The sequence below is a fragment of the Amblyomma mixtum genome, chromosome 7, assembly GCF_055824585.1.
Source record: "Amblyomma mixtum isolate Tamu chromosome 7, ASM5582458v1, whole genome shotgun sequence".
Lineage (NCBI taxonomy): Eukaryota > Metazoa > Arthropoda > Arachnida > Ixodida > Ixodidae > Amblyomma > Amblyomma mixtum.
In genome coordinates, this window is record NC_143018.1 from 18,658,813 (window position 1) to 18,681,159 (window position 22,347).

Below are 22,347 nucleotides of genomic sequence, written 5' to 3' on the forward strand. Positions count from 1 at the left end.
CAGAAACTAACGGCAGACACGCGTGGTAGAAACGAGGCACGCAAATGACGTCATCAATCCTCCGGTAGCAGTACCCCTCCGGCATACACTGAGTCATTTGCGTTGGCATTGACAATGTTGTGGTAAAAGCGCGGCACTAGAGCAAATGGTGTGGCTGAGGTGTTCACCAATTAGTGAGGCAGGTGCTCTCGCATTTACAGATTATAAGAATTGCTTCGGTGCCCAAATAAAGCTGTCACAGTCAGACAATCGACTGAAGAAAATTACCTTTAGCTACTGACGCTACCGATGTAGCTGCCAATGTCAGGCATGAAGGCAGAGTTTGATGAATCTCGCTGAACCCTGCCGTGTCGCCCAATCTTGAAGGTCATTTGAGGGAGCTGATCTGAACGCGTTCGCCAGCGGCGACTCCACGCTGTGTGTCATCGAAGTGGGCCGTGTTTTTGAAACAGCCGTGGAAGAGAACTGCTGCGTTCCATATGCGACCTGCGTTCCTATTAATCAAAACTATTGGATGCTATGATACCTGCTGCCACAGTTTGTTATCGGCGTGATAAGTGACGCGCTATGTGACGTGAGCAGGTTCTCTACAAAAAGAGAGCACCCACGTGAGCGTAGGCAGAAAGCAGCCTAGCTGCCGCCCAGTATAGTCCTACGCAGCCTTCTTATCGCTTCTTGCGACGCACGAACATTACAACTGGCGACGAAGATGGCGGAAGCAAGGCAAGACGCAACGAAGAATCGCTGAATCAGGGTAAACCAAGCATGGAAGAAACGTTCTGAGGAGCAAGGCTGAAAGAAACCGCAGCAACGAGAAAAGTTTAGTGTTCAAAATGCCAGTCTTTAATAAGTTTGGGCAAGTAGAGGCCTTGGACGAAACTGTGAGGAACTGGTTATCTTACGAAGAACACTTGATTTCCTTTTTTTTTTTTTTGCGGTGAAGAAGTTCCGGAAGAACTAAGGTGCATGCTCTGCTTAGTGCCATTGGGCCGAAGTCTTTGACCGCACCACATAAGCCATCGGAAAAGACGCTCGAGCAGCTAGCACAGCTGCTTCGCTATCACTTGACCCCGAGAGTGTATGTGATGGACAGGGAGCAAAATTTCATACAAGATGTCAGCTGCAACATGAAAGTATCGCAGAGTATGTTGCCGAGCTGAGAAAACTGGCTCAAACCGGTGAATTTCGCACCTTTTTGGACGAATTGCTTCGCGACAGGATTGTCTGCCATTTATTCCGTGCCGAGTTTCAGGGAGATTTATTTGCAGAAGATAAAACGCTGACATCCCAAAAAGCTGTTGAGTGTGTACTTCCTTTGAAAAAAAAAAAAGCTGGAAAAAATGTTCAGGAAGCGCATGTGTAAAGATGTGCAGATGACTTTCACAAAATGGGCTCGTAAGACGCAACGAAAAAGAAGCGGTCTTTTTGTTGTTATCGCTCCGGCTCTGACAAGCATTTTTCCCGGGCCTGTCCGCATATCGCAGATAAGTGCAGGGACTGCGTGCAAGAAGACAACGTTCAGAGTGCCTGTTGTGCTACTAAGGTGAAGCCGGCGGGTTCAAGGAAATCGATACGCACTCTTGAAAGCGACAAAGCGGGAAGCGTTCAGATGCTTTCTGGAAAAAGCCCGGCGTTCGATCACCATCGACGCCGAAATTGAAGGTCCATCTTTACATGTGGAATTAGAAGTGCTACGGTGTCCGTGATAATGAGGCTACAGTTCAAGAAACTTTGACCGCCTTTAAAACTGGAACCAACGGAACTGCGACTGGAAAGGTGCAGGAGAAATTGTCATGCCCTGTGTTGTCTTCAGAGCGGCCGTACAGTACATGGACCAAGTCGCGGACCTTCCTTTGTAAGTCGTTCACTACGGCGGACTAGCCCTACAAGGACGCGAGTGGCTGGAGACTTTTCACTTGGACTGGGGCGAAATCTGCACTTTGTGCAAACTATGCAACTCTTCGCATCCTGACGCAATCCAAGAGGGCCACGACAAGCGACTGAAATGACACCTAGGCAAATTCAGCACAATTTTTCACCACATCGTTGGCAAGATACAAGGTGAGCAAGCTAGTCTATTTCTTAAGAAGAAATCTAGACCATGCAGGTGTAGCCATACAACTGTCAGCGGAAGCTGCACAGGAAAGACTTCTAGCAGAACAGAAGGGTTTCGCAGGCTCGAATTATTCAACCTCAGAGCGAAAGGAGAAATTGGAAGCAGCTACACTAACCCTAGCACAGAATTAAGATGGTGGAAAGGCACGGTACGGATGCTTTGTTGCCCGCGCCTTGAAAACGGTCTGGACTTTGGATTCAAATTGAAAACGAGAAGACAAACAAAAGGGCATGAAAAGTCAAACATGTCAAGCTCTTGATCGAGTGCAGAACTGAAGTTCTAAGCCGGATTCCGCTGGCTTGCGGAAAAGAGAACATAGTCCAGACAGGTAGACGCGTGTAAGGTATATCTCGCGTCGAACCAGGAAGGGCATTCGGCGCTTCATTGCCATGCTTTCAAAAGGTGTAAAACAATTTTAAACCTTGTGAGCATATTTGGCAGGCAGAAATTTGGAGGGAGATATTTTAAAAAAAGATATGTCAAAGATATAAGCCGTAACTTAAAGAATGCACATTACGTATCAAAAACAAAACTTTAAATACTATCTTTCGTGCCTTCGTTGTGGGCAGTTAGGAGTCAACAAAAATGAAACAGAACTATGCTAATACCATTACACATGTCTGAAGAAGAGGTAATCTCGCTGCACATACATGGCCTGTCTTGAGAGTGAATCTTAGTTTCGATAAAGGAAGGATGGTCCGATGCTCATCTGTGTCAAGCATCTTTTTCTTGCGACGGTGTGGTCGTGTTTCCCTGGTATATAAGGATCTAAGCAGGGACCAACAGGCCCAACAAAAATCTTAGTGCTAAAAATAATCACAGGATGGTTGCGAGTTTGTAACGCAAACCACTCAATGTTCACAGGCTTTTGACTGCGATGAAATGGAAACATATTGGAGCTGATGTTTCATTTAAGATAGCGATACCTGATTCATGATCGCTAAAATGCGTTGTACTTTGTTACGTATCATTATTAGGTCTCGGTTTTGGAAGACATGTTCGATGCACGCTTCCCTCGATGTGGTGACTGCTTTGGGGTCGGCGGGAGTTGTAACATCTGTGGCTGTTAAAAGTCACTGATCAGATCGTCATTCCTTGCCTTGAATTTTAATGACACTACAAGAAGCATGGAAGTGGGATTGTAGGGCAGAAACATCAGCAAGAGGTAAGAAACAAATTAAAGCATAAGCGGAGATATCGCATTGTTATACACCGCAGCGATGACCTAGTGGTTAGATCACCCGCCTCGCGAGCGAGAAGTGCTGGACTCGGAGGAGGGACGTGAATTTTCACAGGTGGGTGTCCGCTTTTGAGCTCGCAAACGCCGACGCCAACAATACAAAATTTAGGATCGAGTTAAGAACAGGACACACTGCAAGAAAATGGGGCCTGATTTTGCTGGAGTTGAGGAACTTGGGTAGCATGAAACACGGGGTCAACATTTGATTCGAACTGGCATGCCACCAACCGAGCCAACCAAAGTAGCCCAGCATGTGGCAGCGCTGGAAATGACTTATCGTGACAGCTCACTCGTCGCATACCTGCGACACCTTGCGGACTTCCCCTGCACTCTTTTGATAACAGAAGAAAAAAGAGCGAATTATTGGCAAAAGTAAGAATCGACCAAACCGCGCTACCGATAAACAGACCCCTCCGAAACATCCAAGTGATGTACCTGGCACTTTTACTACAGCGGAAACTGTTATCAGGAGGTCTACCGCACTTCGCCAAATTTACGGGGCGCTCATATAGGTCAACCAATCCGAAGTGTCGAGTTGTCATGGAATCTATTAGAGGAGAAGGCTATAATGGCGGCTATTTTGTTTTCATTGTGCAGAAAACCGCGCTCTACTAGTTAGGTTTGGTTTGGTTTGGTTGATGGGGTTTAACGTCCCAAAGCGACTGAGGCTATGAGAGACGCCGTAGTGGAGGGCTCCGGAAATTTCGACCACCTGGGGTTCTTTAACGTGCACTGACATCGCACGCTCTACTAGTTACTACAATGAGAAGACACGCAGAAAAGAACGACTATGCATACATTGCGCGTTCGCAGGTCGTCCTTATTGTATAAATCCTCCTACTTTAGGAACGAGACAGGTGCAGTTTTCTGCAAAGCGGGAAGCGCGCTCTAACGGTGGCGGCCTCGCGGCGACGCCACAAAAGCATGGTCACGTGACTGGTGCTCGTCGAGTGGGCAAGGCGTCGGTTGCTACCGACGAACCTCTTTAAAGCGGTTGCCACCTCCTCCTCTTCTTTTATCAACTTGGCAAAATTCAGTGAAAACTCTTGTTCTCTCGACCAGAAGCGTCAATGTGATGCCACGGCGCATTGCTTTAGCTCAATGTACCACTTTAAGCAGCAATGAGTAAATATTTGGTCGCTTCTTGGTTCGTAATTTTTTTTCAAATTTACGGCAGACTTTTAGTGTTGTACAGGCAGGACACAAAGTGGGCGAAAAATGTTCACATCAAACAACTAAACTTAACTAAACACTAAAAGAAAAAACAGTACAGAAAGGAGAATAATTGCTATATACATAAGCTGCCTTCTTTTCGCCGCGGTCGTAGGTTTAGAGGGGTGAAGCGGGGAGGCGGTTGCTTTTGCGAAAACCATTCTGAACGCTATTTTTGCGATATGAACGTCGAAGAAAAACATGTATCAAATGGAGACCCCCTCCTCCTGTAAGAATGCTACCAGCCCCCTCCAAAGGTGACCCATAAATCCGTCCCTTTTTCGGGGGCCTATCATTTTAACACGAGTTCTATTCTACCGTCTGCGCCCTATCCGGACAGCCTCCATTCAGCGTCTCACACACCTTGCTCCGCTCCAGCACCTTGCCGCCGACGGCGGCGTGACGTGCGCCCTAAGGAAATCAAGCTCCGACGCTGAGCAGAGCCCACGGGCACACACAATCGAAAACGCTATCCCAGGTGATGATTCGATCCGCGCTTTTCGCCGCCCCAAACCACCGCAGACGCCTCCCCCTCCCATCCATCTCCCAACCCTCTATCTCCCAACCCTCTCCTCCTCCCAGCTTCCTCTTGATCCCGTATCGTTAATCGATGGATCCTGTGCGCTCCGACGCCGACCGCCTGTGGAGCTTCTCGGTGTCGTCACCACGTGTCGCTGCGTGCCTGGCGCTGCTTGGCGCTGAAGCTCCATCGATTGGTCGCGGGCGCTCGAGCAATGAATGGTACAAAGAAAACCGGCGGAGCGAAGCAGGCAACACCGGTACAGCCGAGCGCGCCATGATGGAATTCAAGCTTCGCCACATGTGAGAACATGCAAGCAGGATACCTCCAGTTGCGATGGCAGTGCGAGGGTCCACAAAAATTTTCTTCAAAGGCCGAATTTATACCAGAAAAAAAAAAGAGAGGGCGAGGGTGGGGTTAGGGGGGGGGGGGGGGTGTTACGACGGGGGCGATTGCCCACTACCAAGCGAGAAATTTCCCGCTGGTAAGCGGCGTCGACCCAGATTCTTTCGACATAAAAAAAGTAAAAAAAAATGCGTATTGCCAGTATGCATCATGAAAAAAAAAACAGTCAAAAGACGGAACACAGCGAAGAGACGAGCCACACACACTACGACAGCCATGTGTGTGCCTCGTCTCTTCGGTGTGTTCCGTCTTTTGACTGCTTTTTTTTTTCATGAATACGTGCCAGCTGACCCACATTTCAACTCTACACAGTATGCTTACATGGCTTTGTTCTTTTTATGCACTGGAAAGTTGTTTTAATTTCTTGAACTGCATTATACAATGCATAGTTTTTCTGGATAAGCCTAAGAGTCTCCTTCCATTCTTGCTGTGTAGGGGCCTGTAATGACGAAATGCATGAAGTGCAAATTTTTTATACTTTTTATTGTCTGAGCTTTACGAAGGTAACGATTAATTTTTCCTGCTGGCATGTTGTGGGCGGTGCTTTCCAGATTACAAGGCCTCTCCTTTACATATATTGCTCAGCCGGCGCAGTGGCCTTGGTGTCTGTGGCGCTGGGCTCCTAATCACGAGGTCGTCGTATCGAATCATGGCCATGACAGCCACATCTTTATTAAGGTGAAAGCAAAAGTGCCTGTTTGGTGTGCTTTGTCATTTAACGCTAAGATATTCCAAATGGTTTACATTAATCTGGAGACCTCTGCTATGCTAAATAATTCTGTTTCCCTTCTTTCACTCCTTCCTGTGTCTCTTCCACTTCGGCACGGTTAAGTCCACGACCTACAGTGGGAAGTTGGTGCGCCTTTCTTTCCCTCATCACCCATCCTTTCTTAGGGACACTTCCCCAGCTCCTCGCAGCCAACATCATGATTCACATGAAATACCTTCATGTCATTCGCCCACTGCAACGTTTTACCCATAGCCACGTGCTCTGCCAGAACATTTATCGTGACGCGGCTCAGATCACTGGACAAGGAAAGCGGGGAACAGGCTTATCTCCAGAAATTAGGTTGTCCCTCTATCTCTCGCTACCAATTCGATTTGAGCGCATCCCGCGCTGCCTACTCTATCCGCCAACTAAGGACTGCTCAGTGACTTACCCGGAGGGCATCCACCTCATCACAGCGTACGCTTCCCCACCTGGGGGATGCAATCTTCATTTTGGTGACAAATGAACACCTCCCGCAAAGCGCACCTACACTACCCCTTCCATGTGGGGCTCCCTTCCCTCCACCACGCCTTTAGCAAACTGGTTCCATCTACCGGCTGTTAACCTCCCCGCCTTTCCTCCTCCTCCTCCTAATGGTACCGAGGGGTGTGCGCCTAGCAGGATCCGAGTTGACTAGAGTGTCCCTAACTCCTGCCGTCATTCGTAACTAGCCTCACTTTCATGGAAGGTTAACCTTGCTTTGGATATACTCTATGCGTCATTATACCCTTTGTAAAGATCCACTGCCTGATGTGGGTCTCTCCTTCACTGAAACCGACGAGGACCTGGCAGCAACCAGCCTCTCGCTGGACAGTGTAACTTCCTCTACGACAGCTGAGCTTCACGGCATTAAGGAAGCTGTTTCTTACATCCTGCGCCGAACCGCCGGCCGTTGGGTTATCTTCACCGATTCAAAAGCATCTCTGCAGATCCTGGCCAACCTGCTGAAGAAAACGAATCACCAGCCAGTTTCCCTCGACATCGGGTATATACATCATTTAGCTATTGCCGCAGGCCACTGCATAACATTTCAGTGGGTACCTGCTCACTGTGGCATTCTGGCCAATGAAAAAGCAGATGAAGCGGCCCGTAAGGGCCATCAACATCGGAGATACATTCGAACTTTTTTCACGAAATCGGATGCGTCCCAAATGGCTAAAAGTTTTGCTTACGAAGAAACGTATCGGCTTTGGAGTTTGCCGACACATCAGTACCAATATCTTCACTCAATCGACCCACATCATAGATCAAGACTCTCACCCAGAATTCCTCGACAACTGGAAACACTTTATCACTGACTTCGTCTAAATTCTGCATATACAAACGGCTTGCGATACCGTTTTGGACAAACGAACAGTCCGCATTGTGACAATTGTGCCTCTATAGAAACTGTGGAACATATCCTACTTGTGTGCCCTGCGTATGCTAACGAGCGTGCGTACTATGAACATTGCATGCAGAAGCTCTGCCCAGTGCCCCTAACAATGGACAAAGTTTTAGGTCCCTTAGCCTGCTTCAGGCAACAGAGACTTGCAATGCACTTTCTTTTTACATATTTAAAAGACATTGGACATCTTGATAAGCTCTAAATTCACTTGCACGTTACCTTCATGCATTCTTCATGCAGTGAACTTCGTCAGCCCATTTGTCGGACTATGGGCTCCATCATTCCATAGGTTACATCAATACTCGCCATTGCATCCTTAGTACCCATTTCATGGCTGCATTTTATCTTCGTTTTTTTTTTACCTCTTCCACGCTGCTCTCCTTCTGTCTTTTTCTCCCAAATTCCCCTTCCTACGCAGAGTAGCATGCCAGCGATTTTTAAACGCCGGCTAAATTCTCTGCATTTCATTAAAGAGTCTCTCTCTCTCTCTATACTGCCTGGCCACAGGACCCACATCACTTGAGCCTTACGCATTTCAGTTATTTTAGAAACCTCTGTCCTCATTTTAATTATTTCCCTTCAGGTTTCGATGACTTTTTACTGTATAAAAAAATAATAAAATAGGGAAGAAGGTTAAGGAACCGTGAAACACGACGAACGCGATTCATTCATCAAGGTAGTGTTCCCCGTCGACGGTGGCGCGATTCAGTCCATTAGTCATGCGGGACACTCGATATACTATTTGTAGTCTGCGGACCCCTGGACTCTGATTGGTGGTCGTGGCTTTTATGTCGCCACCCGTCGCCTCCCTACCCTACTGCCCTCTTTCCCCTACCTGTTTCCCTCCCCTCCTTTCTCTACCCTAAAGTGGAGAGGGAGATTTTTCTTCCCACGTTACCTCCTCTTCACCGAGGCTTGACACGCAAACACCGGACACTTTTCAAGATAAGGGAAGTTATAATGCTAACGCATTAAATGAAGGGTAAGGCTGTGATGATGAAAAGAACGAGAATACATTATAAATTGCTTTAAACCAATCGGCAATTCATAGGCGTTTGACACCGTTGCATTCTTTTGAGTCTTGCGTATTTGAGCGACAAAGCTAGCTAATTTTCCCGTCTGTTAAAAAAAATAAAATGGAGGCACTCAAGAATAACTGTTGCCACTGCTGAAGCATACGCTCTCACATTTTATTCTACCACAGATACCCACATATTTCATCACAGGTATATTATTTGTCTGCTACTTATCACTTTTGTTCGTTTTCTTTGTATTCCGTGCTAAACTTGACAACATGGATAACCATGTCTAATAATGCATTGGCCGCATATAAACAAACCTCGAAGTCTGGTCGCGAAAAATCTGCCGCAAATTCTTGAGGCACTGAATACAGTTACGTGTGGGGTGAGATAGCGTATAGTTGATTGGCATCTGAGAGCGAAGAACGTCCGATTTAGTTGATGTAACTTTCTGTTTGTTTCACGTCTTTATTTTTTTGATGATCACGTTTCCAGACTGGAGATGTCACGGTCTATATCTTCAGCCATCATCGGCCATATCTTGAAGAAACTTGAGGGGAAAATTGAGCTCCGCCTTGAATGTATGCCGTAATAGCGCTAAAGGTGCCCGTGTGCTGTGCAATGTCAGTGCACGTTAAAGGCCCCCAGGTGGTCGAAATTATTCCGGAGACCACCACTACGGCACCTCTTTCTCTCTTTCTTCTTTCACACCCACCTTCCTCCCTTTTCTTATGGCGCGGTTCAGGTGTCCGCCGAGATATGTGAGGCAGATACTGCGCCATTTTCTTTCCTGAAGAACTAAAAAATACAGTTCTTTCAGCGGCATGAGGTTCTTTTTTTTTGGGTCAGTTCGCTGACACGGATACAGTTGTTTCTTTCGCCGTCATATAGCACTTAACATACCTTTGGGTGTACAATGCGGTCGCATTGCAGATTCCTTTCACAAAAGTACTCCTTCCTTGTCGCCTTGGTTCTGCCCACAAAGCCCTATATGCAGCACTGATTATTCTATACTTCACATTCATAGATCGCGAGCAACCTTCGTAGCACTCCTGGCGCAGCGATGGGGACGTTAAGCAAAACGCCACATCCCCGGCAGGCGCTTCTTACAAACACAACCATCGGTGCGGCGTGCTGGATCAAGGTTGCTCCTCCCGAGCAACGTGCCAGGGCAGGCAATTTTCTCACAGTCCGGTATGCAGACTGCCGCCTGTCACGGTGGGCTGACGTCAGAAGGTCACGCGACCTATGTGCAAGGTGGGTCACTTGCTTTTTCGCTCACAACGTTGACGGCGACAACACCGACGATGCCAGATATTCTTCAGAGAGGGAGCCTAAAGAATGTAAACAACGTAAACAATGTAAACTATGAAAACAACATAAACAACGCGCGTGAACAACGTAGCCAAAAGATACGGTGCATCCAATGTGCCATGCGGTTTCAAGCTTCAATGGTGGGTGTAAGCATAGTAAAATGAAAACAAGAAAAGGCCCATAGAAAGGAGAATGCATTCAAGGGAGCATATTTTGCTTGAAGTAAAAAAGAAAAAAAAACAAAGTACGCTTGCGCACAGGTAATCGCGACCGGCCTTGTTGAAAAGCGGAGGAAAATACGCTTTCCACATTTCCAAAACAGAGCGTTGTCTTCGATCTTTCACTGCATTCAGTACAACTTCGCTGCCGAAACACTTGTGTCCGCGAATTTATTTTCCGGCGCTTCTTTCAAGCGTGCGAAGAGATTTCCAAAAACTCGAGGTCGTTTAGGCCGGGCGCACCCATTACGCCAGCCGTTGTGCGAAGCGTAAGCGCGCGGCCAGAGCGTATGCGTACCTGGGTCCTTCTCACGACTCTGCGTCGTCAGTGGGTGGGTGGAACGACATTACTGAACACATAACAGAAGAGGTATGGATGCGAAAAGATGAAGGAGTGGTTTAGCCCCTTCCCTGCTGATGACAGACACTGCACGTCTTTGCGAACTGCCCATCCGTTCATGTGTTGGTGGGCTCCCCGCATTCTGCTTCCTGCCCGCTAAAACGTTGCTTTTCGCTTCTCGTGACCATCGTGAGCACGAGTGCATACAAACCAGGGCATCGAGATTTGCAAGGAAATCACTTGTGCAGCGAATCGAAGTATCGAAGTCCCTTCGTCCATATTAAAGGCGGGGAAGAGACGCGAAGCAGATGGCGCTCCTTTTTTTCATTCGACTTGTTCTTTGTTCTTTGATTTGTTCTTCGTTCTCAAACTTGTGTTTCGGAAGTTCCGACGAAAAGAAGAGACACCATGTGCGGAGCATCTTGTCTCCATGTTCTTTCGCATGCAGCGACGGAAGCGTTCAGGCGAATGGGCAGTGTTTATACATGTGGGAAGATTATGGACACTTATTCAGAAGTGTTCCATCCATCTTTTGTGAAATGCGCCACGCGTCGTATACTCGCATGCTTACGTAACCGCAGGGTTTCTGGTCGTAAAGCGCTGCCTCTCTCTCTTAGTGTCGCGCTCTGTCTCAGGGTACGCCACAAATCGGTTGCATAAGGTCTTAGGATGGAAGGTTAGGGGGATGGGGGGGGGGGGGGGGGGGCGGAGAGGAGGGGAATATGGTCCATTTCGCTGCCGCATGCAAGTCGTCGGTGCGGAGTGGTCGTTTGAAAGTTCTGTGAGGCGCGTCATAAGTGGTGTTGTAAAAAAAAGTCTCCTCAGCTTTTTTTTTTTTTTGTTATACATAGACTCAGAAAAAAGCTGCTATTCTTGTGAGCAGCACCGCGGCTCGTTTCTCTTTTACTTCATTAATGTTTTTTTGTTTTTGAGCTAGTTGATAGAGTACCTTGAGGGTGATAGTACACCGACCGATTGACAGAAAGAAACGGAATAAATTATTTCGAGACGATATTAGCTTGCGGCCAACATTAGTTTGCCCTACATTTCGTGTCTGTCTTGAAGGGACACTTGAGGTAAATTTCCTTAATAAATATTTTTCGGTGAAAATTTATTCTTATGCTCTTTACACATAAACTGACATTAGTCACGCTGCAAAAGACAATTATGTAGTGGTGAAAATTGGATTTAAAATTCTTCCCGTTCCTCGATTAAAACATGCGACGTCCTTAAGGAAAATAACGGGTTGCCAACAACTTTTTTAAAAGTGAATGACAGTATAGCATAAGCTGAGAGATCCGCTCCTGAAAATTGGTGTCGATGAGAGAATTTTACTTCGCAAACCGACCACTGATGGCCACAGCTGTGTTTTGTATTTAGAGCGTTTCTAGCTTATAAAATATCTCTATTTTGGTGACAGTGGTGTGTCTGGGATCAGAACGTGGTACCCTGTCGGTGCAGATCAATTTCAATTCGTCCTTTCAGTTCTAAATTCTGAAATAGCCAAAATATTTCACTGTGCTGCATGGACTAATGCGTGCGCGCACTCACACATGCACGGACGTAGAAAACGATACACAGACGGAATAAAAAAGTTAAAAAATTACGAGGTTTCCTAACTATTGGAAAGGAACATCTTGACTTTATGTTGTTTTTCTTTTTCTTAGTTATAAAAAGATACGTTAGGAATTCCTGGAGAGCCCAAAAAGTCTTTAAAGGTCATGTGAGCGCATTGACTTCTAAACTAGATCGGTTGATCATGGAAGTATTTGCGTCTGAAGCATGTTGTGAAGCAATAGTAAGAAAACAGACTAAATTAAGTGAAACTGAATGCTACGAACTATAACAAGCTCCTGTTGCAGTCGAGCCTTAATTTCTATTTATTCTTTAGTGTATGACGCCATCCTCCAAACTAGAAGTCGTATGGTGAACGTCGTTAAATTTAAGAAGAGAACATGGTGAAAAGAATGACAAGCGCATCGTGAAAAGAACGATAAACGATCAATAGGCGAAACGCAAGAGAAACGGATAAAAAAATAAAAGAAGACAGGAAAATGTATCGCGGGAACCCCTCTAGAACGGCTTCCTTTTAATTAGACCGTAACACGAAGGTTAGGGGCCGCGGGGTCGCCTTTTCTTTCTATCGACCTCAGATTCTGCAGTTCTTTTCCCGTGGCTGTAACGTCAGCCTCGTCACTGGGGAGACAGCCCTTGAAGCGCGCACAGCGTTCAGAGGGATTTCCTTCGACAAGCAGTCTCGCCTTCTCCGCAGCCGACTATCAGGACGTAGAACAAAAGGTAACCATGTACACACAAGAATTCACTCTTGTTGCAACATCTTTCGCAGCTGGTATGATTTCACCATAAAAAAAATGAGAATGAAAGAAAGAAAAGACAGAGGATTAAAGACAAACATTGTGAATGCGTCTCATGACTAGTCCTTCGTTACGATGACACAAAAGTATAAAGAGGTTCAGCGAAATCCAATCCAAGATCAGCGAAGCAGACACACACCGGGTGCACGACGAGCCTCCTGTTCATTGAAGTAGCTTATCTTTGTCGCCTCGTTTCTTTTTTCTTTACCCCCCAAAAATCTACCTTTGAAGTCTGAACTACCGAGTGCCTCTCAGTTGACGTAATTTGGTCTTAATGAGAGTTCACTACATTGTCTCGTTCTCCTCCAAGCGCACTCGTGTCGGCCTGATGAAGGTTCTTTAGAAGAAATCATTAAGCATAACGTACACCACATCGCTGCTGGCAAATATAGCAAGAAAGCTATTGCATCGGAATATTTTTTGAGCACTTGTGAGCATATTGGGGCCAGAAAAAAAAAACACACTATGTGGGATCCCGTGACAGTGTTTGCATTATTTGAAATAATAATGTTCATTCATTATTGTTTGTCCCCTTCTCTGGTTGGGTGCTCGAGACGTCACTATGTTACGAGAGCTCTGCATTGCGCATTGCACTAGCGTCACGTGCTAAGTCACTGCGTGCTAACCAATCAGAGTTGCGAGGCTACGCCAACGCCCAAACAGGAGAACCAATAAAGGAGCTGTTAACAGCTTTCGCTGTTATCTACCTTGCTGGAGTTCAGCAGGATGCATTGTTGAGGGATTAAGGTCATATTGAGAACATGTATCTGGGTTGCGCAAAATTGACGTATATAAGAGAGTTTAGGACAAATCGGGGGGAAAAAGAAGACCAGGAGGGGGGATTCAGAGTGAATTATCAGCTGAAGTTAATTCACTAGAGACCATTACGATCTGTTGTCTACGTGTTCTTGCGCTGTGAAGTTTTTGGTGCGAGCATTTTCCGGTTAGTTAGGGTAGCTAGGGTAATAGTTGTATAGTTAAAACAAAGACCCATATTACTGTTAAGAGGATTGAAATATTAAGAACGCCAGTAAAGCACTGGCGCAATTACCGGAGTTGCCCCCGTTCTCGCATAAATTAATTTCGGCAGAGATGGGTACGCTTTCATGCTAATGTTTGATGTGATACTAATTCTAAACAATTTTCTTGTTTTCATCGATTCTTTATCTGCTTGAGCGTGCAGGTGTAGTAGCGTCATAATTATCAACATCAGCCTAACTACGTTCGCTACATCAGAAAGGCCTCCCCAAATCCTTCCAATTAACCCTGTCCTGGGCCAGCTGCGGCCACCTAATACCCGCAAACTCCCTAATCTCATCAGCCCACCCGACTATCTACTGCTTCATGCTACGCTTGCCATTACTGATAATCCACTCTGTTTTCCTCCACAACGACCATCGCTTTTTTTTCTCATTACACGTCCTGCTCATGACAATTTCTTTCTTCGTGACTTCGAATAGCACATTACTAACTCGCATTTGTTCACTGACCTATTCGGCTACTTGTCTAAAGTTACGACTGTCATTTTCCTTTCCATAGCTTGCAGCGCTCTCCTCAACTTAATTTCAATCCTTTTCGTTAGCCTTCATTTTTCTGCCCCGTAAGTGAGTACCGGCGCTCAGAATAGAAGCTTTGCATACCTTCTTGTTGACAGATACTGGCGAGCTGCAACTGTTCACGAAGGCTACGCACCAAAGGCAGTCCACGCCATTCTTACTTTCTACTTATTTCACTCTCGTTTTCCGGATTTTCCGTCAACACCTGGCCTAAGTAGGTGTAGCCCTGTCGACTACTACCGTCTGCTGCCTACCGTAAACTGTTGTTTCTTTTGCGATAGTGGAACATTATCAGTCTTCTTTATACTATTTTTTATGTCCACCATAATGCTTTGCCTTTCTGGTTTAATAAATTGCTTAAAAACCATAAGGTGACAAAAGCCTGTGGCGGCATTATGGGTGCGACCCCTTTTGTCAAAATTTTCGGCCGCGTGTGAGTGGTTGTCCCAAATTGAAGAAAGGAACGTTGAAACAAAACGACGCGTCCAAACTATTCACCTATCAATCGATACTCTCACTTAACCTACAGCGCAACCGAAGGCTCTCAAAACGACGTAAAAAATTCACAGCGGGATGGAGAAGATACAGATCTTATAAAAATAGTATATTGACTTTCTTAGACAACTGTAGACTTCATTGCCGTCTTATAATTATTAACTTCTTCTGTTGATAGTCTATAGACGTTCTATAGAGGAAAGTCTACTAACGGTGTGTGGCCGTAAATTTAGAGATCGTATATAGACTGTGCATAGGATTTGTATTGACTATAGACGAGTCGGTACGATTTCTCAACAGAAAGTCTACAGAATTTAATTGAGAAAACTCTATGCAAAATCTATAGACTGTCTAAAGAAATTTTTGTAGTGCAGAAGCGCTCAGGGTAATACTTCTTGACTCCAAGTGCGAGATGCCTGTGGTATTGGCCTCGAAAACCTCTTTGACACACCAGCTAGTTGTGCGATGTCAGTGCAGGCTAAGGAATCGCTACGAAGCCTTCCACTACACCGCCTCCTTCATCCTTAGTTCACTCCCTCCCCTTCACTACCTTCACCGCGTGATTGAGGTGTGCACCGGTAGTGAGACATCTGGCACACCCTTTGCTTTCCGCCTTCCGAATTGCTATATTTATTATTATTATTTGAGGAACCACCTCTCTCACATCCAGATCCGCATTACATGACGTAAAGGGCAATCAGAAAGGCTGCTTCGCGCGAGCTTGCTTATACGAAACAGAAGAGAACGGCTTCCTCCATATTGCTCAACGTGGTCTCAATGCCACTTGCTATGCGTAAGAGAGACATGGAGGGAACGGATACAAGTCGAATAGCAGATTAGCAGATGCACTCTCGGCGACCTGAGCATCACCACGTGCACTTACGGCCGGCAGGGAATATTATCGAGGAAACGCGACGGTACCGGAAGTAGGAAGCGTGAAGGAGGGCGAGGGTCTGCCGGAAATTTCCTGCAAGAAGAGACATCGCCTGCGGCAGCACATGGCCCCGTTTCTCTCGTGGAAGAAGGTTGCGAGATTCGTCTATATTTGTGCGTCACTTCACTTGTAATCTGTTTTATTTTCCTCTTTTCTGAAAATTTCCGCGGGCTCTCATTTCCGGAGCATCGGATTGGGAGCGAGATATAGTCGAGGCAGTAAAGAAACTAAAAGAAAAAGAAGGAAGAGAAAGAAGCCATAAAAGGTATCTGCGTGTACGAAGGAACAAAAGCCCTTGCGATAGAAACTGACTTATCAGCCTCTCTTGTGATTCGTTCTTTCACCCTAGAAAATATTGTGAACGATAAGGCATTTAAAGCGCGTCCGACTGAAAATTGGCTCCTTTAAAGGACAACTGCACCACTTTTGGGGAATTTCGAGATATTCAAGGATTGAAATCTATATAGGCTGCAGGGAAAGCGTGCCAAATGTTTTTCTGCCAGCGTAAAAAATAGTGACATAATCAACGATTAAATTTTGCCCTTCTTCTCATAGCACCGAAGAAGTGCAGGGAAGTTTAGCGCGTCGCCACGGAAGGTATAATTTCGAATTACCGCTGCCGTCAGCCACACCCTACCATGCTTCGTTGGATGCTGCTAAACAACGGTCGTCGGGCTTTTCCTTCGGTGGCGTTGGTTTTTTTCCTTCCAAGCAGGCGTTTGCGCGTTGGAAACGCACCAATACCTTCGATGACGTAATCACGTGCCCCCCACTTGGCGTTCGGCGCTGCGGAGAAGCTTGAAGGCCGTAACAATTTTAGTCTGCGATTACGTCATCATTTCAAATGCTAGCCTAAAAGCACTTTGCATGCTTTACCTGCAAGTTTCACACATTCCACCGACCCTTTTAAGCTCGTTGATTTCTGAAACCTATGCAGTTACCCTCGAAACGCCGTGAGTCTTGGGACAGCTTCTGTGCATTTATGAAACAGTTTCGAATATCTGTACTAGCTTAATTGTTTAAATGAAAGCGGAGTGGGAGCGGGAGAGGTGTTCTAACCTCTTGTCGTTGAATATTCTCCTATGTGCCGATTTACTGTCTTCCACCAACACAGTCCGCTCAACGCTAATGGAGCCTGACAGGAATTAATCTGTGGTACGACGACTAAGTTTAAATCAAGTGCATGATGCGTCTCTTGAGCGGCTACTCGAAAGCTTCACCACTGAATTTCGCCTGTGGGGTGCCATACAAATATTTAAAATTTTTATTAGAAAAGCTGCTATGCCGCTGAAATGAAAGTGATCAAAGTTATAGCAGCAATATATTTTGTTGGTTGCTCAGAGAATCAAGTCCCCGTTACCCCACGGGAGTGGCCCATGGTCCACGGCTTCTGAGGGTTAAATGTCGACCGGGCTTGGCTCAATCATGCCAGGAATGGGTGGGACTGCCAGATTATCCTTATAGGCCAGAGGGAGTTTTTATAGTGTTAGGTAGACACCGCAGAAGCGACTGGCATTTGGGTATTTAATGAGACACCACTTGTGTATTAAGCTGAACTGTCTGTAGGTGTCCGTTTGAAGCCATACGTAAGACTGCGGCTTTCTCCCGCAAGAGTCGCTTATGCATTGTTTTTTTTTCTAAAGCAGAGCCCTCTTTTTTGTCGTATACACTGTTCTCTGAAATTGTGTTTATGCACATTAAAATTTTTCGCTGCCCTTTCGCGTCTTACAAGAGTATTTTTTGTCCCTGATGATCTCGCTCGTAAAGCACACCTCCTCTTCCAAAGCATTTCTCTGGATCGCCAAACAGGCATTTCACTTCATTAAAAGCGACCTATGAAAAAAAAAGGCACTTTAAATTCATGGGTACTGCCATTACATCTTTACTTGTCTCTCTCTTCGGGCTTATTGGTTACTATTTGTACTTATCTCTGTGCCTCTTTTGTCAAAACTTGTGCCACCGCCTTGGCTCAGTGGCTATGGCACTCGGCTGCTGATCCGAAGGACTCGGGTTCGATCCCGACCACGAAGGTCGCATTGCGATTGAGGGGAAATGCTAGAGGCCCGTGTAGTGCGCGATATCAGTGCACATTAAAGAGCTCCTGGTGGTTGAAATTTCCAGAGCCCTCCACTACGGCATCCTGTTATTCTGTTGTTATTACGAGCCTTCTGCTGGCTCCATCAAAGCAGAAAAGTTGACATTCTGGGTACTGCGAAAGACCTCTAGCTGCAGTCCTTTCTTTTGCCTTTCAAAGCAAAGAATATGGCCTACAAAGAGAACAGAGAACTTCAGTGTCGCTGAGCGTTCCCTCGCACGTGCCTCCATTATCCGCCCAACCTGTGCGGGCGAGTTGCGCGAGATTCCGGAGGATGCACTTCCGCGGTTTCCCGGCGGAAAAGTGGCGGTCGCCACTCTCCGGAATACGGGGCTCCTCCCCGAATTTCTACGCCCGCCTTTCAAAGCACGCGGGTACGGCCCGTTACGCGCGATCGAGTCTCCGTTTCAGAAGGAAGGAAAAAGGGTAAAGACAGCGCGCAGACATTCTGAGAGAGAGAGATGGAAGAAGGCACGGAGAGGGCACGGAGAGGGCACATAGAAGCCAAACGCTTGTCAATGGCAGAATACATAGTGCCTTATTTTCGCTGCGGCGTACGAGGTCCACCTAGCCATGAACAGAAAACGGTTTCACGAGGAGGAGGATGAAAGAGAGAGAGTGAGAGTAGGTCTCCTTTCCCACCGGCCCGGGAGTCGGTAAACGCGCGGGCCTGGCTGGAAGCATCGCCGCCATAGTCGTCGTCGTTCAAGTGTTATCTCCTCGCGCTGAGGCCTTTTCGCCTGTTGTCTTCTCTGGCTTTTGTGTTCGGGGCCGTCGATGCGCTTTCGGGTTTTTGTTGTTTTTGTTTTTCTCTGCGCGTGTCGATGCGGCCAAGGTGAGCCCGGTGTCTGGAGGTATGCATTGCTCGCGCTCTGGAGAGGCGTTGACGCGCCAATGTTAGGGTGGATCACTGGGAGTCCCGTGCGGTTTTTTCTTGAGATATAGCAGGTTGGCGAGGACTCAAATCACTGGTTGCTTGCCCAGCGCTAGTGGGACCCGTACCGAAGTAGAAGACACCGTAAGAGAGACTCTTGGAAGCTTTTGAGCTCAATACCAACGCCTTGGGCACTTTTGAGTTTTCTGAAATAAGACGGTACAGCTCACTACTTTTTCAGTTGTTGTTATGCTCATACTTTCGTTTTGTGTCGAGAGGTAATTGCCTGAATGTATATTCTTAAATAAGTACAAATACGAAGTATATTCTTCGTAAAGAAATTCGATTACGGGGTAAACAGGTGTTGATGGCTTCGATATTGTATCTAAATATATTGAAGCCAGAAATAATTCCAAGTAGCTATGGTAGGTTTTGCTGCAATCACACAAAGGGCTCATGCTAGAGTAGATTCTTGCATAGTGCGTCACTTATATCGGACACTGCTTTACATACCTCCGGCATAGAATGTCGAGTACATATCTCCGCCCTGTTACTTCAAGTCATTTCGTTTTCTTGTAACGTCCATCACCTCTGCGGTTCATGCCCATCATCTTCATCTGCCTGACTAACGCCCACTGAAGGCGAAAGGCCTCTCACATATACGAGGTCTGTTAGAAAAGTATCTGACTTTATTTTTTTTTGCGAACACCTGATGGATATGAAACAAGCGCGCTTACAGCAGCCGACCTTGCACCCTCGTGCGCATGCACGATTTTTTTCCCGCCCGCCGATAGCGTCAGTCGCTGGGAAGCAGCGTTTGAGTGAGGCAGTGCGCAGTGCTCTCGTCGGTTTTTTGTTGCAAGGAAAATAGCGGCGCGAGAGGAGCAGCGCTACTACCTCAAATTTCGCCAGAAACTTGGTGATAGCCAAGTGGAAACCATTCGAAATGTTCAGGCGGCTTTCGGTGATGATGCTATGAGCAGCACACAGATTAAGCAGTGGTGCAACTGGTTTAAAGACGGCCGCACATTCGTGGAGAGAGAGCCACGCTCCGGTCGGCCATCAACATGCCGAAATGACCAGGTAATTGCCGAAGTGAACGCTGTGGTGATGCGGGAATGTTGTGTGACTATCCGAGAAATTGCGGAAGAGGTAGACATCAGCAATATTTCTGCACATTCCATTATCACCGAAGATTTGGCCATGGAGAGAGTTGCGGCGAAGTTCGTGCCGAAGCTGCTGACGGTGGAGAAAAAGCAGCTTCGTGTTGAAGTCTCACAGGATATGCTGGATTCCACAAACAGTTACCTTGACTTTACCGACGCCGTAATCACTTGTGACGAGTCTTGGGTGTACGGGTACGACCCGGAAACCAAATCCCAGTCGTCACAGAGGACGCATTCCACGTCACCAAGACCAAAGAAGGCCCGCCAAGTGCGCAGCAATGTCAAAGTGATGCTGACTGCTTTTTTGACTCCCTCTATGTGGCACACCACGAGTACGCACCCCACAGGGTCAAAGAATGACTAAAGAGTACTACAGGAATGTCCTCCATCGCCTACGTGGTGCTGCGCGGCGCAAGAGACCGGAATTGAGGTCAACAAGAAATTGGCGCATCCCTCGCGGCATTGCTCCTGCACATTCCTCGCATTTGATTCAGACTTTTATGACGAAAAACCTGACTCCTGTAGTTCAACAGGCTCCTTACTCTCCTGATATGTCCCCCTACGACTTCTGGCTGTTTCCTAAAATCAAGATGCTATTGAAAGGAGCGCGATTTCAGAAAAGAATGGACAATATGGCTGCAACGACAGCAGAGTAAATTCCATTCCGAAAAGGGCCTTTTCGGAATACTTCCAACAATGGCAGCACCGCTGGGAGATGTATATGGAGCCCCAAGGAGACTACTTTGAAGGTTATTAGGTTTTTAACGCTCCAGATATGCCAGTTTTTTTTCTTCGGGCAAAGGTCGGATACTTTTCTAACAGACCTCGTATCTCCAATTAACCCTGTCTCGAGATAGCCACGGCCCTCTGATGCGCTCAAACTTCAAATTCTTATTCGTCCATCTAACATCTGTCTCCCCTGCTACGCCTGCCTTCTCCTGGAATCCGGTCCTCTACCGTCAAAGACCTTCGGTTGTTCTGCTTTAGCGAGACAAGCCCTGTTGAAACCCATTTCTTCTTGATTTCGACTACAACGTCATTAGCCAGCGTTTGTTTCCTCGCCCACTCTGTTGTCTTGCTTTCTCTTAGAGTTGCAACTATCATTCTGCCCTCCGTTCTGACTCATGCTCATATTTATTCGGCTGGAAAAAAGGCACCAAACTCTTCGCATTTCGTGCCATCGAAATAGACCTGCATTTATGATGGTGCCGTATTCCTCACTCTGTCTCTCCCTCACTCACACTCTCCTTCACTCAATCATTCTTCTCTTCCTTTACTCATCGACCCATTGTCTCCTTCACTTAATCTATCCTTCACTAATTTCCTTTCCTGCTCGCTCGCTCGCTCACTCACTCACTCACTCACTCACTCACTCACTCACTCACTCACTCACTCACTCACTCACTCACTCACTCACTCACTCACTCACTCACTCACTCACTCACTCACTCACTCACTCACTCACTCACTTGCACTCACTCACTCACTTGCACTCACTCACTTGCACTCACTCACTCACTTGCACTCACTCACTTGCACTCACTCACTTGCACTCACTCACTCACTCTCTCACTCACTCACTCACTCACTCACTCTAATATCCATATAGGATCCCAAAAAGGGCCCGATTACGGAGCGCACTTTCACACCGCCGCTCCGTCGGCGGAATGCACTCGCCTGCGCTTCGTGTTCGCGTGTGCGAAGACTGTTTGCACGGGCACGCGAGTACCAGCCGGTCTTCGCAAAGGCAGAGGAGCCGGCACCCCGGACACCGGACCTGTTTTCCAGTTGGTTTTGCCCGCGCAATGGAGCGGGCCACTTTTCGCCCGGTCAGCTCTCGACCGTGTGCAGAAGCGCGAGAGCTAGACTCAGAGGAGCCCGCCCCGCAAAAAAAAAGGCACAAACAATAAAAAAAAGAAAAAGTCTGATAAATTGCATAAGCGCAGAGAAAGCACGCTCCAGGACGAGAGTGCGCCCTCTCCGAGCAACGAGCGTGTCGTTCAAGTGGAGCTGCCGGAGGAAAGGGAGAGGAAGAGAGCGCTGTGTTTTCTAAACGACTCGTCTTTTACTTACGGTGCTGTGAAAAGGCCCAGGGCTGTTGGCTCAGCGGGTGCTTTGTTTGTGCTGAGTTGCTACCTTTTTGCACCTAACGACGGCACAAAGTCGCTGACCAGCAATGGGCCACGCGAGAAGTTGGCCTCATTCGTTTTCCTTTATTCGTTTTCGTTCTTCTGATCTTTCGTTAGTTGGTTCTTTCTTTAGTTCATTCACTCGTTCGGTCGCTAGCTCGTTTCTTCGTACGCTCATTTGTC